The sequence below is a fragment of the Orycteropus afer genome, unplaced genomic scaffold, assembly GCF_000298275.1.
Source record: "Orycteropus afer afer isolate SDZICR_OR568_19922 unplaced genomic scaffold, OryAfe1.0 scaffold00188, whole genome shotgun sequence".
NCBI classification, from domain to species: domain Eukaryota; kingdom Metazoa; phylum Chordata; class Mammalia; order Tubulidentata; family Orycteropodidae; genus Orycteropus; species Orycteropus afer.
The window spans coordinates 1,844,497-1,859,288 of NW_006921775.1; positions in this window are offsets into that span (position 1 = coordinate 1,844,497).

Consider the following 14,792-nt stretch of genomic DNA (forward strand, 5'->3'; position numbering starts at 1 on the left):
ATATATAAATATATATATATATATATAAACTTATTCTCTTTTATGGTAGTAAAATATATATAACTCATTTGCCAATTCAACATTTTTTACATGTACAATTCAGTGAAACCAATTCTATTAATTGTGTTGTGCAACCACCACCAGTACCCACTGTCAAATTTGCCATCACTATAAACAGAAACTCAATGCTTTCCCCCTCCCTCCAGTCCCTGGTAACCACTAATAAACTTTGGTCTCTATACATTTGCCTGTTTTAGCTATTTCATATACAATAATTGGGATCATACATTATTTGTCTTTTTGTGAGGGACCTCACTCCCCATGTTTTCAGGGTTCTTCCATGTTTTTTGCTTTACATGCTTTTCAGCTTTATGTTGGCTGTGTAAAGATTCAGGAGTTCTTAGATGTTCCTTTACCAGCACAGAACACCTCTTTGTCACTTTTAATGCCTTTTTTGTCAAGCATTCTATGTTTTCAGATATTAATACTGTTACATTTGTTTTCCTATCATTTTCCTCATATATATTTTTCTTCTAGGAAGATACTAAAATAGGAGAGTAGACAGATTTAGTGAGCACACCTATTCACAAAACAAAGAATTAATAACTCCTGACATTTTTTCCTCTTCCTCCCTCTTTTTTTTTTTTTTTTTTTTTAAAGAAATGAAACATCACAGATAGAGCTAAAGGTCTCTAAACCAAAACTCCTCATCTCCCCCAGATTTCCACCCCTCCTCATGAGTTGGGGGAGTGCTCTTCCTGTCTAATTTTAGGCTTATACATACATGCATGTAATTCCCAAACACCATACAGTAGGATTTTTGTGGCTTTAAATTTACATAAATGGTATCATACTTTATGTAGCATTCTGCATATTTCTTTTTAAGCTCAACATTGTGTTTTTTAAAAATCCACCCTTGTTGGTGTTTGTTGGTCTTGCTCTTCCCTTTTAACTGCTATATAGAAGTCTGTCATATAATGCACACCACATTTTATTTATCTATTTACTTATTAAGGGTCACTTATGTAGTTCCCTATTTTCTACTATTGCAAGCAATGCTGCTAAGTATACCCTTTTACAAGTCTTGTATATGACTAAATATTGCTAGATCTGTCTATAGACTGGCTGCACCATCCCACATCCCTGATGGCATATGGGACAGTTTCTCACAGTTGTGTACCAGTGAATGGAATCTCTGAATTGTGGAAGGTAGATATTTGCACTCTTACTGGATCCTGCCAATGGCTGTCCACTGTGGCTTACCACTCGCACAACACACTCTTCCCCAAGCAACATATGACAGGGTCCTTCCCTCTACTTCCTCACTAGTACTTGCTATTGTCAATACTTTAAAATGTTTGCCCACCTGATAGGTGAAAAATAAAATACTGCTTTTTGTTTTGATTTGCATTTCTAAAAAGTTGAGTATGTTTATTGCCTTCCTTTCCTCCTTGGGTAGGGTATGTGGGAAGGAGTATCATTTTTTTTAAAATTGTGATTTGGGTGAAAATTTACAGAGCAAATTCACTTTCCATATAGCAGTTCACATACACTTTGTCTCATGACATTGACCACAATTTACCACAATGCAACAGCTCCCCTCCCACTTCCTAGGAGTATCATTTTTCCATTCCTTTGTGGTTGTTTAAACTTAATCTGAGATTCATTAAGAGGAGATGTTAATTTATTAAATCATTTTAATTTCTGAATTATTAAATTTATTCATGCTACCTTATTTTATGTTTTCTTTTCTATTATTTTTTTGTTATCTTTTTTGTGCTCCCCTTCCCTGCTTTTTGTTTCTTGCTCCATTTTCTCTCTTGTGGTTGCTTGTATGTTTTTACTGTCAATATTTAAAGGCATTATTCCATTCATGTCTAGAATTAGTATCATCTTTCTTTTGGATTAATTTTTCCTGTGATCTGGAGTCTGTCTTCAGCCATTATTGAGAAACAGTTTGTAGATGAAAAGATTTCTGAATCCTTCAATGTCTGAAAATGCCTTTAGTCTGCTTTCACATCTGAATGACCATTTGGCTGGGTATAGAATTACACATTTGAGATTTTTCTTTCCCCTCAAAACATTAGAGTTATTTCTCTATTCTTTTCTTCCTTTTAATGTTGTGCATGGGAAGTCACCTGTTACCATGATTTTTATTCCTCTTTAATATGTATCCATTTTTCTTCTCCCTTGGGAGCTTCTAGAATTAAAAATAATTATTTGATATTGTGATATTTTTTAAGAATATGAGGTCTGAATTATTGATTATTTATTCATTGTTTATCATTGTATTAAGTGATAGTCATTTTCTGTCAAATTAGTACTTCATCCTAATTTGAAGATTTCTGGGTCTTCAAATTTGGGAAGTTTCCTTTGATTATTTTTTTTGTTTTCCTTAAACGTCTGGTGTAAAATTAAGTTTATCATGCTCCCCCATTCATAGCCCACTTTCATCATTGGTCTGTGCATAACTTCTCCTTGTATGATTTTATAATTTTTACCTCCATTATCCTTAATATTCATTTGTGTTCTCCTCTCTCCCCAATAATACCTTCTTGAATGTTTTTAGTATATGTGTTTGCACTATTTCGTGTTGTTGTTTATGTATATATTTTTCTTTCTTTTTTCTTCTTGTAGACTTTAGATGCAAAGGCTTGAGCTAATCAAACTGCTCAGTTCATGAACATAGTCAGTATTTGCCTATTCAAAATCCTTTTCTTGTTTAATTTATTTATTCCATTTTGTTTCTTTATCGACACTAATTCTCTTTCTCCCCACCCCTGGACATTTATAGGTGCATTTGTAGAATGTGTAAGGTTGCTTTGCTGTTTTTCAGTTTATCCACATGGCGTTTTGCTGCAGATCTCATTATATTTCTTCCTGTTTTCATGGAGCACTGTTGTTTAAAGATCCATCCTTGTTGCTGCATGTACATACCATGCTTGAATGTGGTACCAATAGCCTATCACTTTACTTGCTGCAAAGTATTCCATCCCCCAGTGAAGCACATCCAGGTTAACATCATTCTGTGGACCCCAAGCAACATGATGATGAACAGCTGCACATACTTACCTCCTTGGGAGTTTATGTGGAATTTTCTTGTTGTTGTTATTGTTTTGTACTGTTGAGTCATCTCCAACTCATAGTAACCCCTCCCTGGGTTTCTGAGGTGGTATCACTATGGAAGTAGATTCTCCAACCTTCCTTCCAAGGAGTGGCTGGTGGGTTTAAACCACCAACCTTCTGGTTAGCTATCATGTGCCTTAGGCATTACACGACCAGAGCTTCCAGGATTTTCTTGAGGAGGGCAATTTCTGAGTCATGGAATATATGTTTTCTTAATTTGATTAACAACCCACCAGCCACTCCTCGGAAGGAAGGTTGGGCAATCCTACTTCCATAGTGATACTGCCTCGGAAACCCAAGGAGGGGTCACTATGAGTCGGGGCCAACTCGACAGCAAACAACAACAACAACAACACTGCCAGATATAGGCCCCAAATGTATGTATCACTGCACACTTTCATCATCAGTGAATGAAAGTTGCTATATTCTAACATTCTTTCAATAATTGGCATTACTCAGCTTTCTAAATTTTTGCCAATGTAGTAAGAATATAGGAATTTCTGTTCATTTTGTAATTTGCATTTCTCTAGTACAAAACACTTTACTTTTCACAGATTGCCTGTTCATTTATTTGCCCATATTTTGTTCTGTTGGGTTTCCTTGTTTTGTTGTTAATTTTGAGGAGTTCCTTGTATAAGCTAAAAATTAGACCTGTATCAGTTTAATACATTTTCTCCCAATCTGTTGTTTATAGTTTTATGATATCTGTCAGTGAAGATAGATTCTTAAACTTTATTTAAACAAATCTATCATTTACTTACTTACTTATTGCTTATTTGTGATTTCTGGGTTTTATTTAAGAAGTCTGCTGCCATCGTCAGGGTACAGAGATTCATTATGTATTACAAACTTTATAGTTTTACATTTTACTCGTAAGCCTTTAATCCATCTGAATTCCATCTCTGTGCATTGTATTAGGTTAGCATTCAGTTTAAATTTTTTTCTCTGAAGTGAGCTATTTTTCCTAAAACTCTCTTCTAAAGATGTCATTTTTTCTACACTAACTTGTGATGCCACCTTATTTGTATTATAATTTCATACACTCAAAGGCAAACATCTGAGCTCTACTGTACCAGGATCCATTTGTCCATCCTTGTACTAGCAATGGAATTTTTTTTCACTGTTATTGCTTTGTAGTATGTCTTAATAGACAGTAGGGCAATGTCAAAATTGATTTAACTATTTTTGATTCTTTATTCTTCCCTATGCATATTCAAATAAGTTTATCAAGCTCTTCAAAAATTCTCTTGGAAATTTAATTGTGATTACATGGTATTTTAGATTATTCAGGACAGTATCAATGTCTTTAGAACACTAAATGATCTCATCCAAGAGTGTGGAATATCTATGCCTTCAACTGTTCCTTTATTATTGCCCTTCAATAAGAGCAATTGGATATTTATTAATTCTTAAAAATATTTTTGTTGACAGGAACCAGACAAGAATGCCCTCTATAACCACTTCTATTCAACATTGTACTGGAAGTCCTAGCTAGGGCCATAAGACAAGAAAGGGAAATTAAAGGCATCCAAATTGGTAAGGAAGAAGTCAAACTATCCCTATTTGCTTATGATATGATCCTATACCTAGAAAACCCAAGAAACTCGGTCAAAAATCTGCTGGAACTAATTGAGAGATTTAGCACTGTGGCAGGATACAAGATCAACATCCAAAAATCAGTTGGATTCCTCTACACCAGCAAAGATATTGCTGAAAAAGTAATAAGGAAATCAATACCATTTACAATAGCCCCAAAAATAAGATACTTGGGAATAAATCTTACCAGGGACACAAAAGACCTGTACAAAGAAAACTATAAAAAACTGTTTCAAGAAACCATAAGAGATCTACATAAATTGAAGAACATACCATGCTCATGGATAGAAAGATTGAACATTCTGAAAGTGTCAATTCTACCCAAAGCAATCTCTACATTCAATGTAATCCCAATCCAGATTCCATCAACATTTTTCAAAGATATGGAAAAAACAATCACTAACTTTATATGGAAAAGAAATAGACCTCGGATAAACAAAACACTATTGAAGAAGAACAACAAAGTAGGAGGTCTCACACTGCCAGATCTCAAAACCTACTATACAGCCACAGTAGTCAAAACTGCCTGGTATTGGTTTAATGACAGATACATAGACCAATGGAATAGAATTGAGAACCCAGAAATAGATCCATCAACCTATAGTCAGCTGATCTTTGACAAAGGCCCAAAATCCATTAAATGGGGAAGAGAATATTTGTTTAATAAATGGTGCTGGCAAAACCGGAGATCCATTTGCAGAAAAATGAAACAAAATCTGTTCCTCACACCATACACAAAAACAAACTCCAGATGGATCAAAGACTTAAATGTGAAACCTAAAACTATAGAGTTCCTCAAGGAAAAACTAGGGGCATATTTAGGGGCCCTAATATATGGCATAAGTGGACTATCAAGCATAACCCAAAATGCACAAACAGCAGAAGAGAAACTAGATGAATGGGACCTTCTAAAAATTAAATTTTCATGTGCTTCCAAAGACTTTTCCAAAAGAGTCAAAAGAGAACCTACAGAGTGGGAAAAAATATTTGACAATGACATATCTGACAAGAGATTTATCTCTAGAATTTATAGAAAATTCCAACACCTCAATAACAAAAAGACAAATAATCCAATTAAAAAATGGGCAGAAGATATGAATAGACATTTCACCAAGGAGCATATTCAGGTAGCCAACAAACATGAAGAAATGCTCATGATCATTAGCCATTACTCTGCAAATCAAAACAAAAATGAGATACCATCTTGCCCCAACACTTGAAACAAAGTTCAACAAGAGAGAAAATAACAAATGCTGGTGAGGATACAGAGAGATTGTGACTCTCATACACTGCTGGTGGGACTGTAAAATGGTACAGCCACTGTGGAAAGCAGTATGGTGATTCCTTAAAAAGTTGGAATTAGAAATACCTCTGACCCAGCCATTCTATTACTAGGTATATATCCTAAAGAAGTGAGAGCCACGACAAGAACAGACATATGCACACTCATGTTCATTGCAGCACTATTTACAATAGCCAAAAGATGGAAACCCTAGGTGTCCATCCACTGACCTTTTGGTTAGCAGCCAAACCAAAAATACTTTAACCACTGTACCGTCAGGACTCCTTTACTACCAAGGAATGGCTAACCAAAGTGTGGTACAATACACACAATGGAATACTATGCAACCCTAAAGAATAACGTAGAATCTTTAAAGCACCTCATAACATGGATGAACTTGGAGGACATTATGCTGAGTGAAATAAGTCAATCACAAAAGGACAAATATTGTATTAGTCTGTTATTGTAAAAGTCAAGGAAAGGTTTATCTATGGAAGGAAATATTCTTTGTTGGTTACCAGGGGTGAGAAGGGAGGACAAGGAACACTGTTAGATAAATAAAAAGATATTAAAAAGAAATTGTTGTTGAAGTGCTGAATGACATATTTTTTGGCTGTATTTTGTGATTATTTCTGGTTTAGTGAATGACACTGATTTTTTTTTAACTTGATATTTTATCTGACAACTTGCTAAACTTTCCTATTAGTTTTAATATCTGTTTGTTGATTCTATTGATTTTTCTTCCTGGAGATAGTATTGTTATTTGCTGTCGAGTCGGACCCTCCTTGGGTTTCCGAGGCAGTATCACTAGGGAAGTAGATTGCACAACCTTCCTTCCGAGGAGTGGCTATAGGTCTTTGAAATGTTTAGCAGTGTTTATGGGTATGTTTTAAATTTACATAAAAATATGGTACAGAGTTCATTTTGTTCCTTTCTTTTTTCACTCAACACAGTGTTTCTAAACATCTGTGTTACTGTATGTATCTCTTCCTATAACTTATTTTGCTATCTGCGTAGTGTAATACCACATTGTCCTTACTCATTTTCTTATTGATTAAATCATAGGTTGTTCCTGCTATCAAAAGCGATGCTGTTGTAAACATTATTCTATATGTTCCCTTATGGAGCTATGTACAGATTTCTCTGGAGTAGTATCAGAAATGGGGGCTTATAGGTCATAGAGTGTATGCATATTGAATTTCATTAATTGCTTCCAGATTGTTCTCCAGAATTATTGTACCAGTCTGCACACTCACAGTTATGTAACATCATTTCTTCCCTTGTATACACCCTCACCATCATTTGCTTTTCAATTTTTACTACTTTAATGACTGCAAAGTTTATATTGCCTTGATTGATCTTTTCCCCTAATTACTAATGAGGTTGAGCATCTCTTCATAAAATTGTTAGTCCTTCAGATTTCCCTTACTTGAACTACTCGCCTTGATTTTTAAGAGTTCCTTTTAAATTAATTTCTGTTCCTTTTAAATTCTGATATTAATTAATTATTGCCACTATCTCCTTCAAGCCTATCACTGGACTATTCACTTTGTCCAAGGTAACTGCTGGCTCATGGGCTGTGGAGCCTGATGACGCCAAGGACAGCAGGCAATATGGCAGGCCCCTGACTCAAATCCTAAGAACCAGAGGTTAAATAATGACAAGCTAGATATAGGATCCAGATTGAGCAAAAAGCAGAGAGCTTTGCCAGGATGTCCATTTATATTGGAAGCAGGCCACACCCCTGAGGAAACTCCCTTTCAACTGATTGACTGCTCATAGCAGATCTCATCATGGAGATGTACATTGTATCAAATCTCATCATAGTGAGTGGCTACATCATAAATGCCAAAACACTGAGAACCATGGCCCACCCAAGTTGACATACAAGCCTAACTATCCATCACAGTAGCCAAGCATGTCAATCATTTATACTACCTAGAAAACCAAATCCACTGTCATCGAGTCAATTCTGACTTATAGCGACTTTCCAGGACAGAGTAGAACTAACCCATAGGGTTTCTAAGGGTATAAATCTTTACAGAAGCAGATTGCCACGTCTTTCTCTGATAAAGCGGTTAGTAGGTTTGAACCACTGACCTTTTGGTTAGCAGCCAAACCAAAAATACTTTAGCCACTGTACAGTCAGGACTCCTTTACTACCCAGGACTCCTAATATCTCAAAATCAGGTTAAATTCGCCAATCAAAAGATATACCCTCTGAATGGATTTTCTTAAAGAATATATCAATCAGAATAAAATATTTCAAACAGAAGACTATAGAAAATGAAGGTATTAAAGAAGATATTATAGGCAAATATGAACCAAAAGAAAAACAGACCAGCAATTTTAATATGACATTAAATACATTTAAAGGGAAAAAAAAAAAAAAAAAACTAATAAAGAGGAAAAAGAATACTATATTCTAGGAAAAAAGGAATAATGTGGAATAAAAAGGAATACTAGGAAATTATACATGTTATAATAAAATGTGTTTTATTATATATACCATATAATTAATAATAAAAAGAAAAAAAGCAATAATACATCTATACAAAGTAAAGATTGTATACACACATGCAGCTTAAAGACATAATCTTAAAATACATAAAATTGTTGTTGCTAATGTGTGACAAAGTAGAGCTGCTCCATGGTTTTCTTGGCTGTAATCTGTACCAAAGCAGACCGACAGATCTTTCTCCCGTGGAACTGAAAGACCAACAGTCTTGCAGTTGGCAGCTGAGCACTTAACTGTTTGCACCACCAGTAAACCATAGGGGGAAAAATATAAATCAGTAACTTCAGTTGGATATTTTGACATACTCTTTAAGGCACTTCATCTGTTCAGGTCTTCTGAAACTTCTATTAGACAGAGACTGAAATTTCTAAATCCACATTCTTTTGTGTTTTCTGTTCACTTACACTACTGTCTGGAATTTGGAAGAAATTGGAACAATCTTTTCGCACTCTAATTTACTCCTCAGCTTTGCTCTTTCTGGAATTGAGTCCATATAATTTTTAAAATTTTCCCACCTGTATTTTTTATTTTCAAGACCTTTGATTGTCTATCCTTTTAAAAATGGCAGCTTTTTCTTGTTTCATGGTTGTAATATTCTCTCTTATCCCTCTGAGGACATTAATATACTTTTAACTCTTTCAAGACTGAATTAGTTTCTGCTTCAAATTTTTTGTTGAAACCATGTGTTTTCAGTAATGGAAGGCATTTTGAATAAAATGAAAAAAAGTGTTTGAAGTAATATGGATTTTGATACAATTAGTGGGACATATATGTCCCAAGGGATCTCTGGTGCTTGTGTTACTGAGATGAGTCCCATTTCTTCAGACTCATGCAGTTTGCAGGCCCTGCCAGATGGCAGAATGCACTGAAAGTGGTATAACAGCTTTCCACTAACCTCCAGAGGAGGAAAATGTAGGGGATCATTGTATGTACCATGGGTCACAAAAGCATTAAAGTTGTTCTCTGATCATCTCTTAATTCCATTTCTTTAGATGTCACTGGGAGCTCTAGTAGTGTAGTGCCTAAGGGACTTGACTGCTAACCAGAAGGCTGGCGGTTCAAACCCACCAGCCACTCCTTGGAGGGAAGATTGGGCAATCTACTTCCATAGTGATACCGCCTTGGAAACCCAAGGAGGGGTCGCTATGAGTTGAATCAACTCAACAGCAGTGAGTGGTTTGTTTGTTTGTTTAGATGTCATTAGTATTTGTTGAATTTGATGCCTGTGTTCCATATTTTGGAGATTCATTAGTGGGTGCTTTTCTTCAATTTTGAAATTCCTTGTGTTTCGATTTGGAGATAATGTTTATGTTTACCATACACCATCAAGCCTGCTTCTAGTAATTTCTTTTAGGAGGGAGGGAATCAGGATGAGTATAGAGGAGTAGAAATGTGTGAAAGTGGCATGTACTACAGCAGGAGTGGGAGTTCTGGTAGCCTAGTGCCTAAGGCACTTGACTGCTAACCAGAAGGCTGGTGGTTCAAACCCACCAGCCGCTCCTCAGAAGGAAGATGGGGCAACCTACTTCCATAGTGATACTGCCTCAGAAATCCAAGGAGGGTTCGCTATGAGTCAGGTCTGACTTGATGGCACATAACAACAACAACAGGAGTATTAGGACCCATCTTCTTAGGCTTCTTTGGTCTAAGTTCCTGGCTTCAGCTTGGAGGCTGATGCATCTGCTGCCTGATGCTTGGCACAAGGGATGAGGGAAAGGGCTGCTTTCCCTGGCTGCTCCAGATATTGTACCCCAAATATTGTACTCTAAACAACCATCCTGATTGTCACCTCTTTCTGCTCCCTGTCCCAGCAACCTTTGACTTTGGGGCACCTCTGGTGTGACATTCATGCCCAGTGCAGTGCCATTGACCAGTACCACTATTGTTTCCCTGAGCCCAAGCCCACTGAAGTGTTGCCTTTCAAGAATTATTCATAATTTCTTGTTACCACTAGAACAGCTTCTTGTTTTCCACTGCTTGTGTATGTGTGTGTGTGTGTGTGTGTGTTTTATTTTGTTATTTTTAAGGCTTTGTGAAAGGACAGGCAGATACATGTAGCCACTGTTCGGAAGGAAGACTGGGCATATCTACTTCCATAGAGATATCACCTTGGAAACCCAAGGAAGGGTCGCTATGAGTTGGGACCAACTCGTTGGCAGTGACTTTGATTTGGTTTTGGTATGAGCATCTTGACATAATTTCTGTGGATTATTTTATGATTTAAAACATTTAATATTTAATATTTTCAATTATTTTAATTAAATATTAAGTAGATAAAGACTACATAAAACAGCAACCTAGTAACTGTTGTTGTTGTTGTTGTTATGTGCCGTCGAGTTGGCCCCGACTCATAGCGACCCCTCCTTGGGTTTCCGAGGCAGTATCACTACGGAAGTAGGATTGCCCAACCTTCCTTCCGAGGAGTGGCTGGTGGGTTTGAACCACCAGCCGTCTGGTTAGCAGGCAAGTGTCTTAACCTAGTAACTAGAAGGTATCAAATAGATACAAATTGTTCTACAAAACTTGAGGACTCAGAAAGGTCACTTTTCATGGATTGAGGGTCCCTCCCCTCCCTTGAGGAGGGTAGGACACCAGGGCTTTGCAGCCCTAGAAGCTCATGGGGCAAGGTCCCTTGTCTGTGGACCCCACGGTGTTGCCCAGAGCCCACTGTGCAGGCCCACCAGATCTGTCCAAAGGCAGTAGCTCTGCTGACTGTATTGGCTGTATCCGATCATTCCACGCCAAACTTGGCACCAGGGACCTTCTCTGTGGCTGGCAAGGACACAGGACTCAGTGTTGAAAGTATGGACACCCATAGCTACCCTATCTGGAATGTTGTCACTTTCAGGGTTTTGTGCACCTGTCGGTGTGGGTCTGCCCACCCACAGAACAAGGACCTCCCTGTCTCAGGATCTTTCCTTCTCCTCCCCCTCCTTTTTTCCTCTCTTCCCCTGCCTCTTTACCTTTGTTTTTTTAGTCACTCTCTTCTCTCTCCTTCTTTTCTTCTTCTCCTCAACCCTTAACATCTCCATTATCTCTGGATAATGGACTTTCAAAAGTGAAAAACGACTTTAAAAATACTTTTAAAAATGAAGCTCATATGCAGGTAACTTCAAGCAACTTCTCTCTATTTTTCCTACTACAAAACTTTAAAATCTCCAGTGGAGAGAAAGTTCAGAACTGAAAAACCAAAGGCTAGATTTCCCTACCTGAGGAAGGCAAAGGTAGAGATATGTAACCTTAGTTTCTCTATTACTCTCCTACTATGCTAGGAGCTCTGGTAGCATAGTGCCTAAGGCACTTGCCTGCTAACCAGAAGGCTGGCGGTTCAAACCCACCAGACACTCCTCGGAAGGAAGGTTGGGTAATCCTACTTCTGTAGTGATACTGCCTCGGAAACCCAAGGAGGGGTCGCTATGAGTCGGGGCCAACTTGACGGCAAATAACAACAACAACAACAACATGCTACTGTTACTGTTGCCTTAGGAATGGGCCTCATGGCTGCCCAATCTCACCATCCCCACGAACACAGGGTGCCAGAGGCAGCAGGGTACCCAGGCCTGGCCCAGCTCTGCCCCTTGATCAATTGTAGTTTGTCCCCCTTCCAGTCACCCGGTCATGTGTTCTAACTGGGACTGGATCTGCCACTTATCTCTCTTCTGGAGATCTCAGTGCTCCCTCCTGGCTCAAGGGGTTGGATCTTCTCTGAAAACAAAGAATACCGGAAAGATGTTTACTTGTGTTTTATTGACTACAAAAGCATTTGACTGTGTGCATCATAACAAATTATGCACAACACTGCAAAGAGTGGGAAATGAAGAACACTTAATTGAGCTCATGAGGTACATAGACCAGGAGGCTTTTGTTCAGACATGACAAGAGGATACTGCATGGTTTAAAATCAGGAACAGTGTGCGTCAGGGTTATATGCTTTCACCATACTTACTCAATCTGTACGCCGAACAAATAATCCAAAGAGCTGGACGATAAGAACACAGCATCAGGAATGGAAGAAGATTCATTAACATCTACGCAGTTGACACAACCTTGCTTGCTGAAAGTGAAGATGACTTGAAGCACTTACTGATGAAGATTAAAGAGTACAGTCTGCAGTATGAATTACACCTCAACACAAAACAAAAATCCTCACAACTGGACTAATAAGCAACATCAGCATAAATGGAGAAAACATTGAAGTTGTCAAAGATTTCATATAACTTGGATCCACAATCAACACCCATGGAAGCCGCAGTCAAGAAATCAGACAACATATTGCACTGGGCAAATCTGCTGCAAAAGACCTCTTTAAAGTGCTGAAGAGCAAAGATGTCTCTTTGAAGGCTAAGGTGTGCCTAGCCCAAGCCATGATATTTTCAATTGCCTCATATGCATGTGAAAGCTGGACAATGAATAAAGAAGACTGAAGAAGAGTTGATGCTTTTAAATTGTGGTGCTGGTGAAGAATACTGACAGTACCATGGGCTGCCAGAAGAACAAACAAGAAGTGCAGCTAGAACACTCCTTGGAAGAAGGAATGGCCAGACTTCATCTCACCTACTTTGGTCATGTTGTCAGAGGGACCATTCCCTTGAGATGGATATTGTGCTTGGTGAAGTGGAGGATCAGCAAAAAAGGGGAAGGCCTTCAATGAGATGGATTGACACAGTGGCTGCAATGATGGGCTCAAGTATAGCATGGATTGTGAGGCTTGCGGAGAACTGGGCAGTGTTCTGTTCTGTTGTACACAGGGTTGCTATGAGTCAGAGCTGATTTGATGGTACCTAACAACAACAAACCATAGCCCAGTATGGAGGAAAGGGAAGGGAAGAAGAGAAAAGAGGGATCAGCCTGGGGGAAATGGACCAGACTGGGGAGACCCTGGGACTCAGTATCTTCTGGTCTTTCCTTGCAGGACAGCCAGCCAGCCCTTGGCAGCACTGATGATGCTGGAGGAAGACTTCTCACATAGGCAGAGAAGGCAGGCTTTTGTTAGTGCAGTGTAGAGCTTGAGGCTGTCCACTCATCTTATATTTGAAAGTCTAATTTGATATCCTCTGTCATTTGGAGTAGGGCCTTTTCCTCAGACATAAGCATTCTGAAAGGGGATGTGAGAAAATCTTTAATTAACTCATCTGTAGGGGGAAGAATTAAATAGTTCTGAGATTTCTACTCATTCAGGGGCATTGATGGGGTCTGGAGAGATGAGAGGAGCCAGGATTACACCTGCCCACTTTAGTTCTTTCCCCAACCACCCTGGGCAGAAGGCTCTGCTTGGCAACAGCCAGAGGAGGCTGTGGCCAGGATTTCACTGGCAGAGTTCTCAGAGGCCCCTAGTGGCCAGACCTATGGGTCAGCAGTGGCCCCTTGACTGTCCATCACCACAAATAATCACCAGATTATCTGGACTTGAGGCCTGTGCTCTGCCTGCTACTGCAAAGCCTCAGGGATCCATGACATCATCTCCGCACAGGCCACACTGTTGGAGCTTCCCACCTCACATGGCACACAGGGCACTCACTCCTCAAGGGCCTCAAGAGCCATCGCTCCTGTTTATCCACCTTTGAGTCCTCTAAGCCCAGCACAGGTCCCTGGTAGACTGTGGCAGGTGTTTGGTGACTGAGGAAGTCTAGATCTCAGTCAGTGTTTGTTGATCCCAGCTGTGTGGTGCGCCCTGGGCCATGGGAAACACAGAGCAGGAACCCCAAGGTGGTCTCTGGAACCAGAGCTGGGCCCGAAGATGCCCTTTCACAGGTGTGGCCTCATCAGAACCCCTGGCGTCCTTCCACTGCTCTGCTGTCCCAGCCCTGCTCCTGCGGACAACCCCGGTGGGGTTGTGCATGGGAACGTGAGGCTCTCCTGGGTCTTGTTTGCCTCTGCTAATCTGAAGAATGTACTTGTTTTCCCTTTTGGTTTGGGACATCTTCAGCAACTCCCCTGCATGTCGATAGAGCCAGGGTGGAGGCCGTGGGAGCCAGAGGGCAATGATTTTGGCTCACTCTCCAGCTCGCTTGCTTTCCTTCTACTTGTTTCTGATACCTCCTGGCCTCCATTTCAGCTTCTCCTCAAAGTTCCCAGCAGCTGTGGAAATAAATACCTGAATTTGGGATATTTTAACAATTACTTCTAGTGAGGAAATTAGTGAATTTCCTCACTGTAGGCAGTACCAGGGCAGGTGTGATTATCTCCTTTTTACAGATGAACCTGGAGCTCAGAGAGACTAAGTTAGTGTTTATGGCTACACGGCATGTGAGCGCAGAGCCAGAGTAGAAT